Genomic DNA, 17,881 nt, shown 5'->3' on the forward strand with positions numbered 1-17,881 from the left:
TAATGGTGACCATAGGGCACAACACAGGGCTCAGCATAGGGCACAACACAGGGCTCAGCAAAGGTTAAATGTGGTCGAATGGCGACCATAGGGCACAACACAGGGCTCAGCAAAGGTTAAATGTGGTCGAATGGCGACCATAGGGCACCACATTGGGCTCAGCATAGGTTAAATGTGGTCTAATGGCGACCATAGGGCACAACACAGGGCTCAGCAAAGGTTAAATGTGGTCGAATGGCGACCATAGGGCACAACACAGGGCTCAGCAAAGGTTAAATGTGGTCGAATGGCGACCATAGGGCACCACATGGGGCTCAGCATAGGTTAAATGTGGTCTAATGGCGACCATAGGGCACAACATAGGGCTCAGCATAGGGCACAACACAGGGCTCAACAAAGGTTAAATGTGGTCTAATGGCGACCAAAGGGCACAACACAGGGCTCAGCATAGGGCACAACACAGGGCTCAGCAAAGGTTAAATGTGGTCGAATGGCGACCATAGGGCACAACACAGGGCTCAGCATAGGGCACAACACAGGGCTCAACAAAGGTTAAATGTGGTCGAATGGCGACCATAGGGCACCACACGGGGCTCAGCATAGGTTAAATGTGGTCTAATGGCGACCATAGGGCACAACACAGGGCTCAGCATAGGGCACAACACAGGGCTCAACAAAGGTTAAATGTGGTCGAATGGCGACCATAGGGCACAACACAGGGCTCAGCAAAGGTTAAATGTGGTCGAATGGCAACCATAGGGCACAACACAGGGCTCAGCAAAGGTTAAATGTGGTCGAATGGCGACCATAGGGCACAACACAGGGCTCAGCAAAGGTTAAATGTGGTCGAATGGCGACCATAGGGCACAACACAGGGCTCAGCAAAGGTTAAATGTGGTTGAATGGTGACCATAGGGCACAACACAGGGCTCAGCATAGGTCAAAGGGAGACTGGACATGACCATGGGGCACAATATGTGATACTATGGAGGAGCAGATCACTTAGAGAAATCACAATAGCAGAAATGCGGTACGTCAGCCGATGGGTGGGGTGTACTATGGAAGTTGTGAAATTAGTCTTGGGCGGGGATGCAGGGACCATCAGGCAGCTCATGCAGGATGCTATTGAATGTTTGCCTATAAGTTTACCTTCGTGCTGTGAGCCTTATTTGCAAGTGTTTGCAGATGCATGCTCCGAGACTGGATGGTAAAAGCAGCGAGGGCATGCGGGGAACGGGCGGGTTGAGTTCCTGATGCGATTCTAGTTCTGTCTATAGGTGTTTTCTGGGGACGCTCAATACCGCTCCAGGCCGCTAACAGGCGCAAACAGGGCCTTTATACGGCCTTCATGCAGGCCGCCGGCTCATCCGCCTGCCGGCGGAAGCCGAATGCAAAATAAGGGCCAGATCGAGGCTCAGCCTCGCTGTGGTGCCGCGTCGCGCCCGGCATGGGCAAGTCAGGCACAGGATTGGGACACGGTCAGGCAGGCCGTGTAATGCCGGTCTGTGCTTGCTGCCTTGGTGCAGCCTGGTGCCGTGGCAGCATCAGAGGAGGGGGGCTCCTGCCCTCTACCCTCGGTGGTCGTCGTGAGGAGGGGGGTCCTGGGCGCAAACAGGGCCTTTATACGGCCTTCATGCAGGTCGCCGGCTCATCCGCCTGCCGGTGGAAGCCGAATGCAAAATAAGGGCCAGATCGAGGCTCAGCCTCGCTGTGGTGCCGCGTCGCGCCCGGCACGGGCAGGTCAGGCACAGGATTGGGACACGGTCAGGCAGGCCGTGTAATGCCGGTCTGTGCTTGCTGCCTTGGTGCAGCCTGGTGTCCGTGGCAGCATCAGAGGAGGGGGGCTCCTGCCCTCTACCCTCGGTGGTCGTTGTGAGGAGGTTTTAAGTTCTTTTTGTTTTTTTTATACAAGACACACTAGGAGAGGAGGGGAAAGAAGGGTAAGGGGGGACACCAACCACGGGGATAAGAAAGGGCGAGCTGAGAGAGGAAGATGTAGAGTGGGTTTCACTTGGGTAGTGAGCAGACCTTTTTGTGCTCTGAAACGATAGCCTCAAGCACTATGAAGTCTCTCCCCCTGCACAGTACTGCGTCGCAGAACATACACACAACTGTGACCCTCAAAAGGTAAGGGTCATCTGCATTGCGTATGGCCTGTGAGGCAGCTTGAGGAATACGCTGTCCCACAGGAATGTTCCTTGTGGTGACAGGATCGGAAACATAGGATGAAGTAGAGGAAGTCAACCTGCTACGCTCCTCGCAAGGTACAACTTTGCGAACGGCCCCCGAGTGGAATGACTTTAGGTGCCGCTTCATGGTAGTTGTCCTAAAGCTGTATGAACAATGCCTCCCGCGACTTAGTACCATTTTGCACTCATTGCAGGTGACTTGGTTCGCACGCGCTTTAGGACCATTACCACGAATGGTAAATAACCGCCACACCCAAGACTCACACCGAGTGCTGGTAGTAGGGACTTCCACTACCTCATTCTCATCATCCTCTTCTTCCTCCTGTGCATCCTCACTCCTGTTCCCCTCTTCAGGCCTCTGGGGAGGTGGGGGTGGGGGTGGTGCTGAGGCAGCATCAGGTGGCAGTAGTGGAGCCACGGATGCCATCAAGTTTGCGATGGAAATCTGCAAATTGGCAGCAAAATTCGCTGTGCTCTGTAGGATAGCCAGAAACACAATGAGAATGAGCTCTAGGGCGTGGTCTTTTATAGGGGTGCTTGTGCGTGGTTCGCAGACATGTGTGCTGTCCGTGGATAGATCGAACAGAAAAAAGGGTTCAAAAAGTCACAAAAAGTATGTAGAAACTCAAGATTACTATGGGGGACTTGTTCTATGGTGAGTTTTGTTGGAAAATATTGTGGATTACTTGAAAATGTAGTTTTAAATTGTTCGGGGACACGAACAGTGTTTGCAATCAGAACATACACTGATCGTGGGCGCGGTCACATGATAGCTTTGCCAACATGTCCGCGAAGGGAGTGGGTGTCTGCAGGACACCAAATGCACTGAAACTATTTTGCGCATGCGCGTTGGTGTTCACCGGACACTGTTCGGGTCCTGAAGTGATTCAAAGTGCGTCACAAGTGAAACGAACAGTTACGGAAGGCGCCTGTTCTTAGAACAGTTTCAACTTGCCTGCGAACAATACGGACAGGCAGAGCGTCCTCAGGACACCCACATTTTGTTTCTTTACGAACATTTTAAGACACAGCCTGTGTTCTTAGAACAATTTCAACTTGCCTGCGAACAATACGGACAGGCATAGCATCCTGAGGACACCCACATTTTGTTTATTTACGAACATCCCAGGACACATAATATGTTCTAAGAACACTTTCATCTTGCCAGCGAACAATACGGACAGCGTCCTCAGGACACCCACATTTTGTCCATTGACAAACATTTCAGGACACCCCCATTTTGTCCATTGACAAACATTTCAGGACACCCCGTGTGTTCTCAGAACAGTTTCAACTTGTCTGCGAAAATTATGGACAGGCATAGCGTCTTAAGGACACTTCCATTTTATTTCTTTACGAACATTTTAGGACACAGCCTCTGTTCTTAGAACACTTTCATCTTGCCAGCGAACAATACGGACAGTGTCGTCAGGACACCCACATTTCGTCCATTGACGAACATGTCAGGACACCGCGTGTGTTCTTAGAACAGTTTCAACTTGCTAGTGAACAGTACGGACAAGTATAGTGTTCTTAGGACACCTCCATTTTCATTTCTTTACGGACATTCCGGACACCCACGTTGTCCGCGGACACCTGAATTGCTTTTTTTTTTAAAAAAAAAAAACAAGAAATCAATTAGGACAAAATATAATAATTTTACTTTATTTTACATGTATGTTACATTTATGACAGAGAAAGTGAGGCAGAAACTGAAACAAAAACAGGAGAATTAGGGGTTTCAATAGGATTTATATGAGGTGAAGAAGGGTTGGAAGTCTCATCAAAATGTTTTGGTTCATGGAGAGGGTTTGGGGATAATTGACTGGGATATGGTGAGGGGGACAGGTACATGTGGGACAATGGTATGTAGTTTGTTTGAAGTGATCCTCCACAAAGTTTTTTAAATTATAAACATTTGCCAAGAGTACATCCATTTTTTCTTCTATGTGCTGAAGAGTCTTATCCAATACAGCTTTTTCATTAGTATTTTCAATTTTTGTAAGGTCTGTACAAAAAAAAAAAAATCTATGTTACATGTATATAAAATAATATTAATTAATTGGTTTATATAGTAAAGTGTCTACCATTTGATTCACCATCTTCTGACATTTCATCACGTGGGAAATGCTCTTCTAGCCACTCCAGAGTACTAGACATTATTGTGAGAAAAAAAACTTTTTTTGTATCTAATACAGAAAGTTTACAAATATATGAGTAAAATGCAGTACACTTACTATTTCAGGTAAGGTGTCTTCTGAGTGTAGTGTAGATCTGCTGATTTTCTTAGTTGTGGAGTTTCTGTGAGGTAATCATGTTGGAAGCCCATCTTTCTTCTTTTGGTATATTCCATTTTAGAAAATATTGTATTTAAATGAATGGTTAGTGTCTTATATAAATATGGGATACACTTCTTATTTATTACTACATATAATGTGTATGTGTGCTGGTTTGTGAATTTGTAAAATGTTCATATGTTATGATATAACAATTAAACATACCCCTGCAGACTTTTTGGGTAGTGGTGCTGTTGTCCGAACATGTCCGCGGACATTAAAAGAGTTTGCAGACATCAAATTCAGTAGAGGGGGTTCAGTATGTTCCATATTACATGCACATAAAGTCAGAGTTATTATTGTTAAGTTGCGCTACTAAAAACCTATGAAATTCAGTGAAAAAACTTTGTTAAAGGGATGTTATGGTTCCAAGTAAAACCGAAAAACCCCTGAAATTCGCCAGTTATGGTAAGCTAAGCAATAATAACTCGAGCCACCACTGTGCACTGCTAAGACTAACACCAACGACATCAAAGATGACATCACTGATGACATCACATGTGTATTTACTTTTCATGAAATGTGTGTACAAGGGATTCTTATTATAATGTTGAGAAAAAAACTGTCAAGGATCATTTGCATAAATATCATGAGCTAATTATTGCATTAAGCAATGCATTGATATAAATAGCATTCTATTATGAAGTTCTATCCAGTATACTAAGCTACTCATGCAGAAACATAGGCACTGTGTCCAGCATATATGATGAAGGTACAATATTCATAATGTTGATATGTTGAATAATGAAATAACTGTTTTCTTATTAGAGTTTTGCGTACTGTGAAATACGTAATAAGTAGCTAATAAAAGCCACGCATTACATAATTGCATTATTACAAACAAAACACAAAGAGACAATAACACATACAAATAGGGGTATATACAGGGAAAGTGAAGTAAGCAAAAAAGCAGAAGTAGTAGCAGAAATAATACACAACCTAACTGATTATCTTTATGCAAATGATTGTCTGTTTCAAAGCTGCTATTTATCCTATGTACATGTATTACATGATGTGACTGGACCCTAAGGAAAGTAGTGTGAGTACAATGTATACAAATATGAGCATATACAGGGAAAATACAGTAATAAAAAAAACAGAACTATCAGAAAGTGCTGATAACGCTACTGATTATCTTCATGCACTGAAAGAATAGCTGTTTTGCAAGCTTGTGTCTTCCCATATGTATATGTTTCATATGATATGACTGGACCCTAAGGGAATTACTTTAAGAACATACTTGAAGGATAAGTCTACAAATATAGTACGTTTACAATGTTTACTTCATGACTGTTACTGAAGAAAACCATGTGGCCTATATATGTCAGGAAAGGAAAAAAGAGGGAGACCGACATGTGATGTCATCAATGACATTTGTGATGTCATCTTTGATGTTGTGGGTGTTAGTCTTAGCAGTGCACAGTGGTTGCACGAGTTATGGTTGCTTAACTTACCATAACTGGCAAATTTCAGGGGTTTTACTTGGAACCATAACGTCCCTTTAACAAAGTTTTTTCACTGAATTTCATAGGTTTTTAGTAGCGCAACTTAACCATAACGTCCCTTTAACAAAGTTTTTTCACAACATTTCATAGGTTTTTAGTAGCGCAACAACCACAACGTCCCTTTAACAACATTTTTTCACTGAATGAATATATATATATATATATATATATATATATATATATATATATATACATACATACGAATAATGTGCAAGGAAGGAACAAAACTCCTGGAATTCAGCTAAAGCCACCTTAACTTCACACCCCGTGTTGCACAGCTTATAACCACAATCATGACATCACAGATGACATCACCTTGACATCTATGACATCCCGGACGGCATCACTGATGACATCTATGACATCCCTGAAGACATATGGCATCACTGATGACATTGCTAATTACGTTACAATACTACCCAGCCGTGCCCACTGTATATTTCAACACATTAAGGGACCACTAGCCATAGCCTTTGGCGCACTATAAAATAGCTTCAAGGTGCATCAGGCCACCCAAAGTAGCCACTGGGACGGGACTGAGGCCATGTCCAGTGGCCACTTCACCCCCATAGAGGGTCCATGGGCCACTGCCCATTGCACATTGCCTGGGACCATGACCAAGGACCACACTGCCTGTATTATGGCATTCAGCCATGACCCAAGACAGGCCAGCCAAAATAACCACTGCGCCTAAGCCCACGGGTAGACTATGCATCTACACCAACTGTATAATTGGTTGATGGATATATTACATTTCGGTTAGCATGCACTACGCATATGTCTACACAATATGTTTGACATATGTCATAAAACAGACTTCTAGAACTTTTTACTCTACTGGGTAATTTCCCGTGATGCACACTGTGATGTAATTTGTAATGTCATCAGTGTGCTCATGAGCTGCACAACGGGGGAGCTCAGAGTTCAGATGCAGTAGCCTCTGTGACTAATTGAGAGAATGTGTCCCTTCTTCTCCCCAAGTGGGAGCCCCCCGTGTGAGGCTAGAGAGGTGAGCCTGCTCTGCAACACCCTCCCTAGGGGCAAGACAAATGAGACCAGGATATCTGGTGGGCAGGCAGCCCACAAACCAACGCTGATATCACGAGAACGAACAGCAACCCGACCGGTTACCTGAAAAATATTGCAAGAGGGAGAATCCCAGGAAGAGGATGCCAGCAACAGTGAGTCGACAACAATAAGAAGCGAGAGAGAAGCTCCTAGCCAGAAGCTCCGAGCCCAGAGATGTGCCCCATTGCTGTTGAGGGTGACTAGGAGAACGGTAAGAACGGGAGGCCGAAAGGGAATCGCTATACAGCTCAAGAAGCTTGCCCTAGTACAAGTAAATAAAAGTTGAATACAAAACTGATGAACTTAAATTGCTTTTATTTAATAAAGAGAACCATTGAAGTCCCTCATTGGGAGAGAAAGCAACCTTGGATGGATATCACCATTTTATTGATTTTCATTTATTTGTATAGCGCTGTAGAATGCAGGCATCAGAGCACTTCCATGTAGACAGGACATAGTGACGGGATAACAAATAAGTGTGCGTGGTTCAGATGTTTGATGTACGATTTAGTGGGGGTTAATTTGAACTACCCTGGGACAATGGGAAAGTACCCAAAACAGAACGATGGGAACATGAGGGAAGAACAAGTTGCTTACCCATGGTAACGTTCTTACGACTGGATGTTCCTCCCACGTATTCCTCATCTTATAATACCTCCATATATAGCTTTAGCTTCTCTGAAAATATTTTTCCAGCAGGAGGCGCTGCACGTCGATGCCTGGCGACTTGATGTCCCTCGAGGGCCTCCATCTCGGTGTCGACATCAATGGTATATAGTGCACGCAGTGACCATTGGCTTCAGCTCTGTTTTTACGCGTATTGGTTTATCCTATGCCCGACAGCTACTCAGCCTAAAAGAGCGTAAGCTGCAATGACATGGACATCCTACTGCAGCATAGGCTGTGAAGGGCGATGAGGAATATGTGGGAGGAACATACAGTCGAAAGAACATTACCATGGGTAAGTGACTTGTTCCTCGAATGGAGTTTGTCCCTCCCATGTATTCCTCATTTTATGATGGACTCCCAAAGCAGTACTATGTTCTTTTGGAGGAGGGAGTCAGAATATACTGTTTCCCATTATAATTTAGGAGATTCTTATTGGTATATGTGTACAGAATTTAACACTGCCTTCCCAAAAACACCTTCCCAGCCTGAGGAAGAGTCCAAACTATAATGCTTCATGAAAGTGTGGACTGAGGACCATGTTGCAGCCGCACAAATATCCTCAATTGGTACTCCCCTCTGTAAGGCAGAAGAAGAGGTCAAACCCCTGCTCGAATGTGCTCTGAGACCCTCAGGAGGATCTGTAGCAGCTAATCTGTAGCATTCTGAGATTCCTAGGATGATTCACCTAGATAATGTTTGTTTTGAGATTGCCATATCCAACTTGTGGCCTGTGTATCCAACAAAAGGTTGATTGTCTTGTCTTAATTTAGACATTCTGGAAAGGTAGAAACTAAATGCACATTTTGGTGGGGGCTAGAAAGAAGGTAGAATGATTTTTTGAGTTAAAGGAAACTCAGACACAATTTCTGGTGGGAAGGTACGTTTAACCTTAAGGACCACTCTATCCTTGTAAGGAGGCTTGAAGTTCACTCACCTTAGGGGCTGATGTAAGAGCCACTAAAAGGATGGTCTTTAGGGTTAACAATCTTAAAGGACAGGAGTGGATAGGCTCGAATGGAGCACACATTAGGAATTTCAGAACCAAGTTGAGATCCCAAACTGGGACGTGAAAAGGCACCCGAGGAAAAACATTTGTCAATCCTTTCAAAAACTTTATGTGCATTGGAATCTTAAAGAGAAATATCTCTTCAGAGCAGTACTTGAAAATTGATCATGCTGCCAGATAGCCTTTAATTGTACCAGTCTGGTGCCCCAGATTGGCCAGGTACAACAAGAATGATAACACCTTAGGCGTACTGCATGTAAAAGGGTCCACATTTTTATCCCTGGACCAGCTGCAGAATTTGTTCCAACAACAGCGGTATAAGGATTTCATTGCTGGTCTTCTGGCCGAAAGCAAAATCTCCATTACATCATCCCAGAGGTCCCAATCCTTATATTTCAACCTAACTGATCAGAATATTGTCCAGGTAGGGGTAGACATGAATCCCCCCTCTCCCGAGACCCGGTGCCATCAACTTGGTGAAAACCCTTGGGCGGAGGTCAGCCCAAATGCAGAACTCAAAACGAATAATGAGAACCACCAACGGCGAACCTCAGGTACTTTCTGTGCCTGTAATGGATTGGCACATGAAAGTAAGCATCCTGAAGGTCCAATGATACCATCCAGTCCTGAAGCTGAATGGTCTGAAGGATCTGAGAAAAGGTAACCATCTTGAACTTGTCCTTTCCAAGGAACTTGTTCTAGTCTCTTAAGTCCAAGATGGGTCTCAATCCTCCGTCCTTCTTGTGGATTGGAAAGTAAGGAGAGTACCAACCCTTGTTCTTCTCCGCTACAGGGACCAGTTCTATAGCACCTTTCTCCAGCAGGATCAACATTTCCTGCATAAGGAGCGGATATGGAACTTTGAAACAACTGTTCCCCGGTTGACGATGGGGAGGCCTTTTTAGAAAGGGAAGGCAGTAACCCTGGGCAACTATTTCTATTGCCCATGCATCTGAAGTAATACCCCGACATTCTTTCAGATGCTGTGAGAGTCTGCCTCCCACCAGGGTTTTGTGGAGTATGGTCTCAAAGGTTTTGATGCAGCGGCTGAGGGTAGGGCAGCCAATGCCTGGGCGTTTTAGCACCGCAGAGGAATCTTCTCGAACCTCCTTGATTAGACAGTCCTCTCCCTCTTCCAACTGAGGAGTAATAGCGAAAGGACCTGATGCTCCAAGCTGTACCAGTGGGGTGAGATGATTGTGGCTGTCGGATTGCAGCGCCAAGGGATTTGACTGCTGCTTTTGAGGTCTGCACCGTCTGCATGCTCTCGCCAGCCTTGCTGCCAAATAAATGTGTGCCATCAAAGGCGGCATGTTAAGTCATCTAGACTGCACATCTGGAGCAAAACCATACTTTCTCAACTAGGCAACTCTGCGTTTTACAGTGCTAGCTGTCAGAGTCAAGACTAGTCTGGAGGGATTTGCACATTGCATCTTTCCAAATCTTGACAATGTTTAAGAAGCCGCCTCGTTCTTTCCCTTCAGGTAGATGTTCAGCCACCACTGTTATGCAATCCCATAAGGTGAAAGTGAACTTGGACAGTTCACATGACGCATTTACCGATTTAAGGGCCATACTCCCTGCAAAGAAAACCGTTCTAGCCAAATTGTCATAACACTTGTCATCTCTGTCCGGGGGGGTTGTTGGGTATACATTTTGTTTGGATGTAGAAGTGGCAGCCTGAACTACCAAACATTCGGGAGTTGGATGGTTTGTTAGATAGTAACAGTCAATGCTTGATGCTCTGTACTTGCTGGTCAGCTTTTTGTTAACTGCTGCAATTAATTTTGGCGTCTCCCAACTGGCATTAACATCCTTTGCAAAGCAACAAGGAAAGGAAGATTAGGGTCCTCCTGGGGTCCCTTATCTAAAATATCAGTGAGGTTGTCTTGCTCAAAAAGTGGTGTTGGCCGTTTCCATCCCAGATATTCTATGACCCTAGACATCAGCTGTCTGTAAGATCCATCAGCATGGTCTGAGGGATATGGTCTTCAAAACTATCTGAGGAAATGTCCAACCCACTTGCAGTTTGCAGTTTCAGGAAGGGGTTTTATTCTCGAGTCCTCTGAGATTACGGCCTCTGGAACATTGTATCCCATACTGTAACCCAAAGGGACTTGATTTATCCGAAGATGGCTCATCATCCTCATAAATGGAGGAAAGAGACTTAGAGTCTCTTTTAGACATAGGGGTGAAAAATCTCAACATCCTTCGAGGGTTTAGCTAATTGCGTCAACAATGGTATTGAACTCTTCGACGCCGTCAATATCGAGGGCTTCGGCGGCTGCGGTGTCAAGGCTATTTTAGGCATCGGCTTGGAGTCTTTCAGCGCCAATGATTTTAGCTTCGAAGGAGTCTTCTCCTGGACACTCGGCCCCGAAGGCGCACAGGTTTTGTACTTTGCCTTTTTGCTGTGTTTGTCGACATGGGCATCGTTGTTATCTTTCTCTGAGTCCACATTCTCAAATACTTTGAGAATTTTTAGTCTGAACCACTCCCACTCAGCTGGTGAGGCCGATTTGGTCAGGCACAAGACCCGTTCTGGGGAGGAACTCGACAACAAAGACAGCAATCAGTGACGCCTTTTTTTCGCCTGTCGTAAGGATGAAAAGTGGTGTGATCCACAGCAACATCGGGACCTTTTAACTTCTTCCGATGAGGAGGGATGTCTCGCGACACGGATGATCGCTTTTTCAACAGGGTAATCAAAGGGGATTTATGAGACCTACCTGCAGCTAACTTCCCTCTATGCTCTTTCTGGGCTTTCATCGATAGGCAGTACCCATGCACCAATGCTAAATGAGTGAATCCTAAGCACCACAGACACACCCGACGGGAGTCCATAAGAGACATTTCTGCACCAGAGTCATGACATTTTCTGAACCCCCCCCCCCAATCTTGCATTCGAAGATGCCGACAATGTCATCTTTTTCACTAAATACGAAAGTTTTTTTTACAAGGAACCGAAGCGTGCCGATATTCCGAAGAGATAGTTCTCTCGGAAAAATGGAACTGTTGCCAACCGTCAACCCGCATGCTATTTACCATCGATGACGTTGACACCGAGACAGAGGCCCTCGAGGGACATCAAGTTGACAGGCATCGACGCGCAGCGCTCCCATTGGAATTTATTTTTCGGAGCAGCTAAAGCTGATTATGGAGATCTCACAAGATGAGGAGTACGTGGGAAGACACAATCCTTTCGAAAGATATTATGTACGAAAGAGAATACTTAAAGTCCATGAGAGGGAGAGAAAACAACCTTGGATATCACTACACTTGGGAAACGGGAAAGTACCCAATCCTCCCACACAGAACAAAGGGAACATAAGAGAAAGAGAATTTTATGAATTCAACTACAGAGAAACCTTTAAGAGCAATATTAATGTGCGAAAGAAGCTCCTAGCAATCCCAGACAGGGAGGACAAGATCATTTGGATTTTAATACCTTGTGAAGAAGAAAAGCAGACACGCTATTCAAAACAAGAAGAGAAAGACTTCTGAATTGAAGCTCAGAGAGACCACCATAAGTAAACAATATACAACAAAGAGAATGTTAGAGTAAGGTGAAACACAATTGTCTGGAAAGTCAAAACTGCAGAAGAAAGTGTTCCAGGTTGTTCAGATTCCTCTAAAACGGATCAAAGAAAGTATAAAAGGTCACAGAAAGATACTCTTCAGAGAGAGAAAATCTAACAATCTCATGAGAAAACTGCATGAACTGGTACACAAAGGCTATGTAAAGATGACATATTAACAAGAAATCCAAAGACTGATAAAAGTAGTATCCTCAGGAGAAGGGAGCCATCATTCGCCTAACAGTTTATTTAGAATAGTGGTAGGGCAAGTTACATTAGTTTTGGACAGCAGACTTAATCATTTGGACATTCATGTACAACTGACAAGCACCCTTGATAGATATATAGGTTGGGAATATCCCATAACGATAGGGAAAGTTAGGCCTTATTCACATTCTTTAATTAAAACATTTGAAACATGTCCTCAGAGTGTCCGTATCCTCCTATTGACCCCGCCACACGTCCAACACCTGCCAAATTTGCAGGTTCCTTTTCTATTAAACGATCACCTTAACATCATCAACTACAGTTTTCTCACTGAATTTCAAGGGGTTTGTTATGCTATATTTCACACCACTTTTCTTTTCGTATTATCACTGACGTCATATTTAATGTAACAGTTTGTTTATAAACAACGGTATTGTTTCCCATTACTATACAGAGGAAACAGGAAGAGAATGGGTGTGAAATATGGTGTTTTAGCATACATTTTGAACAGAGTTTTTGTGACACCCCCCACCCACCTTTGTTCTTGTGAGAACTTACTGTAAATTAACAGAAATAACAGCTTGCATCAATGAAAAAAAAGATGATTTTCATTTCTGAAAAGTCTCAGTTGCTGCAATGCACCATGAAAGATATACAAACAATGTTGGTGCTGGTGTGGAGTCACCCTGTTCTCCACTAATTTTTTTAAAGAACTACTTGTCGAATTTTCACCAAACCACCAAAAGACATTTGTTCAGCTTTATGCCCACCTCCTCGCAAATTTGAGGCAAATTTGTCAAGCGATTTCAATGCATATTTTCACATATGGGGGAAAGCAATGCAAAAGGTGAACAGACTCTTTTTTTGACCGTTTATAATATGCAAACCATTGCCCAAATGTAGACTTTCCAAATTTGGGTGGCCTCGCCATAAAACACCTTTTGAAAATGTCATACACCTATGCTATACACAAGTAAAAATATATTCATAATCGATTTTTCGCAAAGTCAATGAATCATAGGTTTCACCCTAACTTTAGAAGGACGACCGTGGCCTTAAAAAAAAAGAAAAAAGAAAAAAAAAAAGAAGAAAAAAAAAGATATCCCCGTAAAACACCTGTGTATGAGCTCGATACAAATAAACTATAATTTACTAATTTACAACATATATGGGTGCCAATTTAAATTGGAAAACATTGAAATTCAGCTGTGTCAATCAAGCATTATGTGAGAAGAATGCAATACTTTCATCTCATTGCTGTATTCAACAACAAGCAGGATTATCAAATTTATGTTGACACACCACTCTGGCATGGCAAATTGTCTTGACTGGATGAAACGAAAAAAGATGGCAGGCAATTTTTTAGTTAACACAGATAGTTTGTTTATAGTTAGTTCCCTCAAATCTCGTCCTTTTTGCTTGTGCAAACCAGTTCACTCGTTATTTTCCCATAACCATGAACCCCCTTGTTTCAGTGTCTCTGCTTTCTGTATGGCTCTACATTCTCACATTGAAAGACTTTAGACTAGCATGCTGCTTTTTCAAAGATTCCACATTTTATTTTTCAACTACTGATGCATCAGCCATGAAAGGTAAAATGTCAGTTTCAGCAAAATGTCATGTTTTATTTATGAACCAAGCCTGATCAGAGGGGCTTTATTAGATGCTACTATAGTTTTTGATACAGCAATATTTCGACTGTCGGGAGAATCACAAAAATGCGGTTTACTTCAGTAAAGGCGGCAGGGCAAACCATTGTATTTCCATCAATGGCTGGTGAGACATATATTGCCAATATTAAAGTGATAAATCAAATGCGTTGGGAAGCTCGCAGAGAGCTGTAAAAGCTGCAGGTAATTTTTATCTCATTCTCCTACACCCACATCCTCCCACCCTCCTATTATTTACTGGCTCACACTTTGGGATCTGTGAAGTGAACACAACACACCACGCCACACACTGCTCATCGGTCGCTATTGGTGGAGGGGAACATGCTGCCCTGAACAAACTATTAAATAAATCAAAGTAGCAATATGCAAAATATAAGAGTTACTGTCTGTTTTTGATGTTCTTTTCATGTAATAGCATCTGCAATACATCATTTAAAGACAGTGGAGAAAATTCTCAAAATGGTTGTGCTCACAAGGTGGAGGAACATCTGCATTCTTTTTGGGCTTTTTCTTTCTGATGGATAAGTCCTTCCTGCCACAGATTACTCACTTTAGAACTATCCTTCAAGCACATGGCTGGTCTCAGAATTGTATTCAAACATCCAGGATTATTGTCTCAGCACTAAGTTGTTGGCACCCATGACTGCATATACATCTTTATGGGTGGTATACATGGAGCCGACTGCACCCCATGACCAAATTTCTGCTCAGTTTTCCATGTACTCACTGGTTGAGTATATACAGAACTTCCACAGGTGACGTCCAAAACGAACAGATGGAGAGAGCACATTGAAGAATCTGTGGAAGGAAGGACTAATGCGCCAGAAAGAACATTACTAACCTTTGTTACTTTATCCACTAATGGATTACTTCCGCTCACAAATTCCTCATCTTGCAGTCCCCCAAATAAGCACAGATCCTGAAGAAAGAGGAGAGCAGGAACATCTGGACCACATGACCAAACCACGCACTCCAACCAGATAAGGTATCCAAGCAACAGTGCTTTGCAAAAGTGTGCAATGATGCACATGTTGTCACGATCATTCGCATTTCCCATAGTACAATACCTGACTCCAACATGGCGGCTCTCGCTGACATGCCTGACTCCAACATGGCGGCTCTCACGGACCGCTGCAGTGTGTGCAGCAGTCTAGTCATCGCGCCCCAGAATGCTTTGCAACGTTTCAGGGACGAGACGCCGACGGCTTATCAACCTACAGATCCCGGACAAGGACGCGTTGCTACTCTCCAAGGAGCTGGATAACGCTACGTGAGTCCGTGTTAGGGAATCCCTTACTCTCCCTGCTCAGGCTTGCCTTTTTGCTGATTTCAATCTTTGCGACTTTGTTCATTGGATCCTAACTGAACTTTGTTTTTGTTGACGTGCGTTGCTGTAGGACGTCTCAGAGCCTTTCAGTTTCAGTGTTTTACCGAGGTTGTTTAAGCAACTCCCTTTGGAGGATTTTGTTCTCTGCATCCGCCTTCGACCGGTGCGGGTTCCTAGGGTTTCTTTTGGTAGGCATTCATTTAGTTTGGAGCATTGAATGTTTAATGGTTTCTCTTCACTTTGGATTCATAGTTTACGTTTGTCATTATACAGACCCAACACCCTTTGCTCTTACTCCTTCTGGACATCTGTTATCTCTCAATATAAAGAGGGTCTCTGGTTGTTCTGGGTAAGATTGCCCTCTTCTCTCCTTCTTGAATATAGATTGTTCCCAGTTACACCTCATTGTATGTTTACCATCTCTGTTCTGTGCTCTGCCTTGTCCAGTGTACCCAGCCCTTTAGCTCATCCGTGGTCTTCGGTTATCCTCATTTCAAAACCGAGTAACCATCAGATCCTTTGGTAAGATTCCCGCTTCCAGAGTTGTCTTTCCCATTACAAGGCAAACTCAAAAGACTAATCACTCTGTTTCCCTATCTCTCTTTAGCCAGCCTGGCACTTCTGCTCTGGACCCAAACCTCTAAAGACACAACCAGTCATCACCAGAAACTCCCGGGATAGCGTAATCTACATCCCCGGATAGCGTAATCTACATCCCCGGGACTTCTCAAGGAGTCTACGTTCACCAGCAGCTCCGCAGGGTTTTATTCCCCAAGAGGGTTTCCCTGGGAACCCTCCTGTGCCCTGGCCTTTTTGCCGGTTCACTGGGTGTGTCTCGGGGGAAATTTCAATTATCATCTAAAGACAGAAGCAGACATCAATCCTCTCCTGGGTATTCTTTTTTTACATCATCCTGAACTATCCTTGCTTCTACCCCCAGGTGAGAGTACTTTGTTTCTATGTTTTCCTTACACGGGGCATCTTTGAGTGTAAAACAGTGAAGTATTGTATTCAGTCTTAACACATGTAGCTACCCATCAGATGTCATCAGGAAGCGCCACCTCATGGATAATTCAGAGGTAGCTGGAACTCCTAGATCGTAGCATTCAGAAATGCTTGTGAAGCAACATGAGGAATCTACTGTGCACCATCGCTAGAGCGTCAGAGCTGTCAGAAGACTCAGCTGTTCTCTCATTGGATGCCGAAAGTCAACTGGCAATTTATGTTTAGAGTTCTGGAAAAGATGGGTTGGTAATCATTCTTGTTCCTGGATTAGACAGCTGTATACAAAGCCCACGACGGATGTTAAAACAAATGGTCAGAGGTCTATCTTTTGAATTGGAACGTGGCACGCAACAAGATTGCCTGTTGTCTCCTCTCTTATTTGTGCTTAGTATTGAACCATTGGCCATCATGCTGAGAGTTGAGAATGGCCTGCAAGGTATTGATTGTTGGGGTTTGAAACACAAAACTTGGCTGTATGCTGATGACTTGCTATTGGTCCTTAGGAATCTTGCTGAATCAATGCCTATACTTATAAATGTTCTGAAGGTCTTTCATCTGTGTTCTGGATACAAGATTAATTGGGTGAAATCCGAGGTTCTACCCCTTGTCCCATTATGTGACAAACATTTGGTTACTGGGTTGGGCTTCAAATGGTGCGCTGAGAAACTGTTGTACTTGAGGGTTTGGATTTTACCTGCGGTGTCTGATTTTGTGAGAGTGAACATGAATGTTGTGTGTGCGAATTTAAAATCGGATCTGGATAGATAGTTCTTGCTGCATCTTTCCCTTTGGGGGAAGGTGAATGCTTTGAAAATGGTGTCAACTCCCAGAGTGAACTATGTTCTGAGGATGATCCCGTTGGAGATTGAGAGAAAGTATTGGCGGGAACTGGATAGACTCATGCAAGGTTTCTTGTGGGATCATAAACCTCCGCGCCCGAGGATTAGTAAACTCCAGTTGCCTTTGTCAAAAGGTAGGTTGGGAGTGCCAGATTTCAGGGCTTATCATCTGGCTTTCATGTCCCGTACCTTATTTGCCTGTCTTAAATCAGGTGGTGGAGATTGGGTTGGTGCAGAGTCTAGTCATGCGAGTCCTTCGTCGCCAAGAGCTCTGTTGACGAGTCAGCCATGCAGACAGAGGTTGGAGAATCCGTTGACTAGGAGTCTGCGGACTTCTTGGTTGGCTTTGAATGAATGTTTGGGTTTCAATGCGTTTAGAGACCCAAGTGCTTCACTTTGGCTAAATCCGAGTGTTACTCATGAAGGGAAAGTGTTGTTCTGGCATGATTGGTTCCTTGCTGGGGTTCAGTGGATTGGGGACC

At 43.9% G+C, this 17,881-nt stretch overlaps 1 protein-coding gene across 1 annotated transcript in view; it reads right to left on the reverse strand.

Annotated features, from left to right (window-relative positions):
- TEDC1 (tubulin epsilon and delta complex 1) overlaps positions 1 to 17,881 on the reverse strand; it is a 1,283,797-nt gene that overhangs the window by 252,777 nt on the left and 1,013,139 nt on the right. The gene's annotated exons all lie outside the window — the stretch shown is intronic.

This window comes from Ambystoma mexicanum, chromosome 14 (assembly GCF_040938575.1).
Source record: "Ambystoma mexicanum isolate Mex_15411 chromosome 14, UKY_AmexF1_1, whole genome shotgun sequence".
NCBI lineage: Eukaryota > Metazoa > Chordata > Amphibia > Caudata > Ambystomatidae > Ambystoma > Ambystoma mexicanum.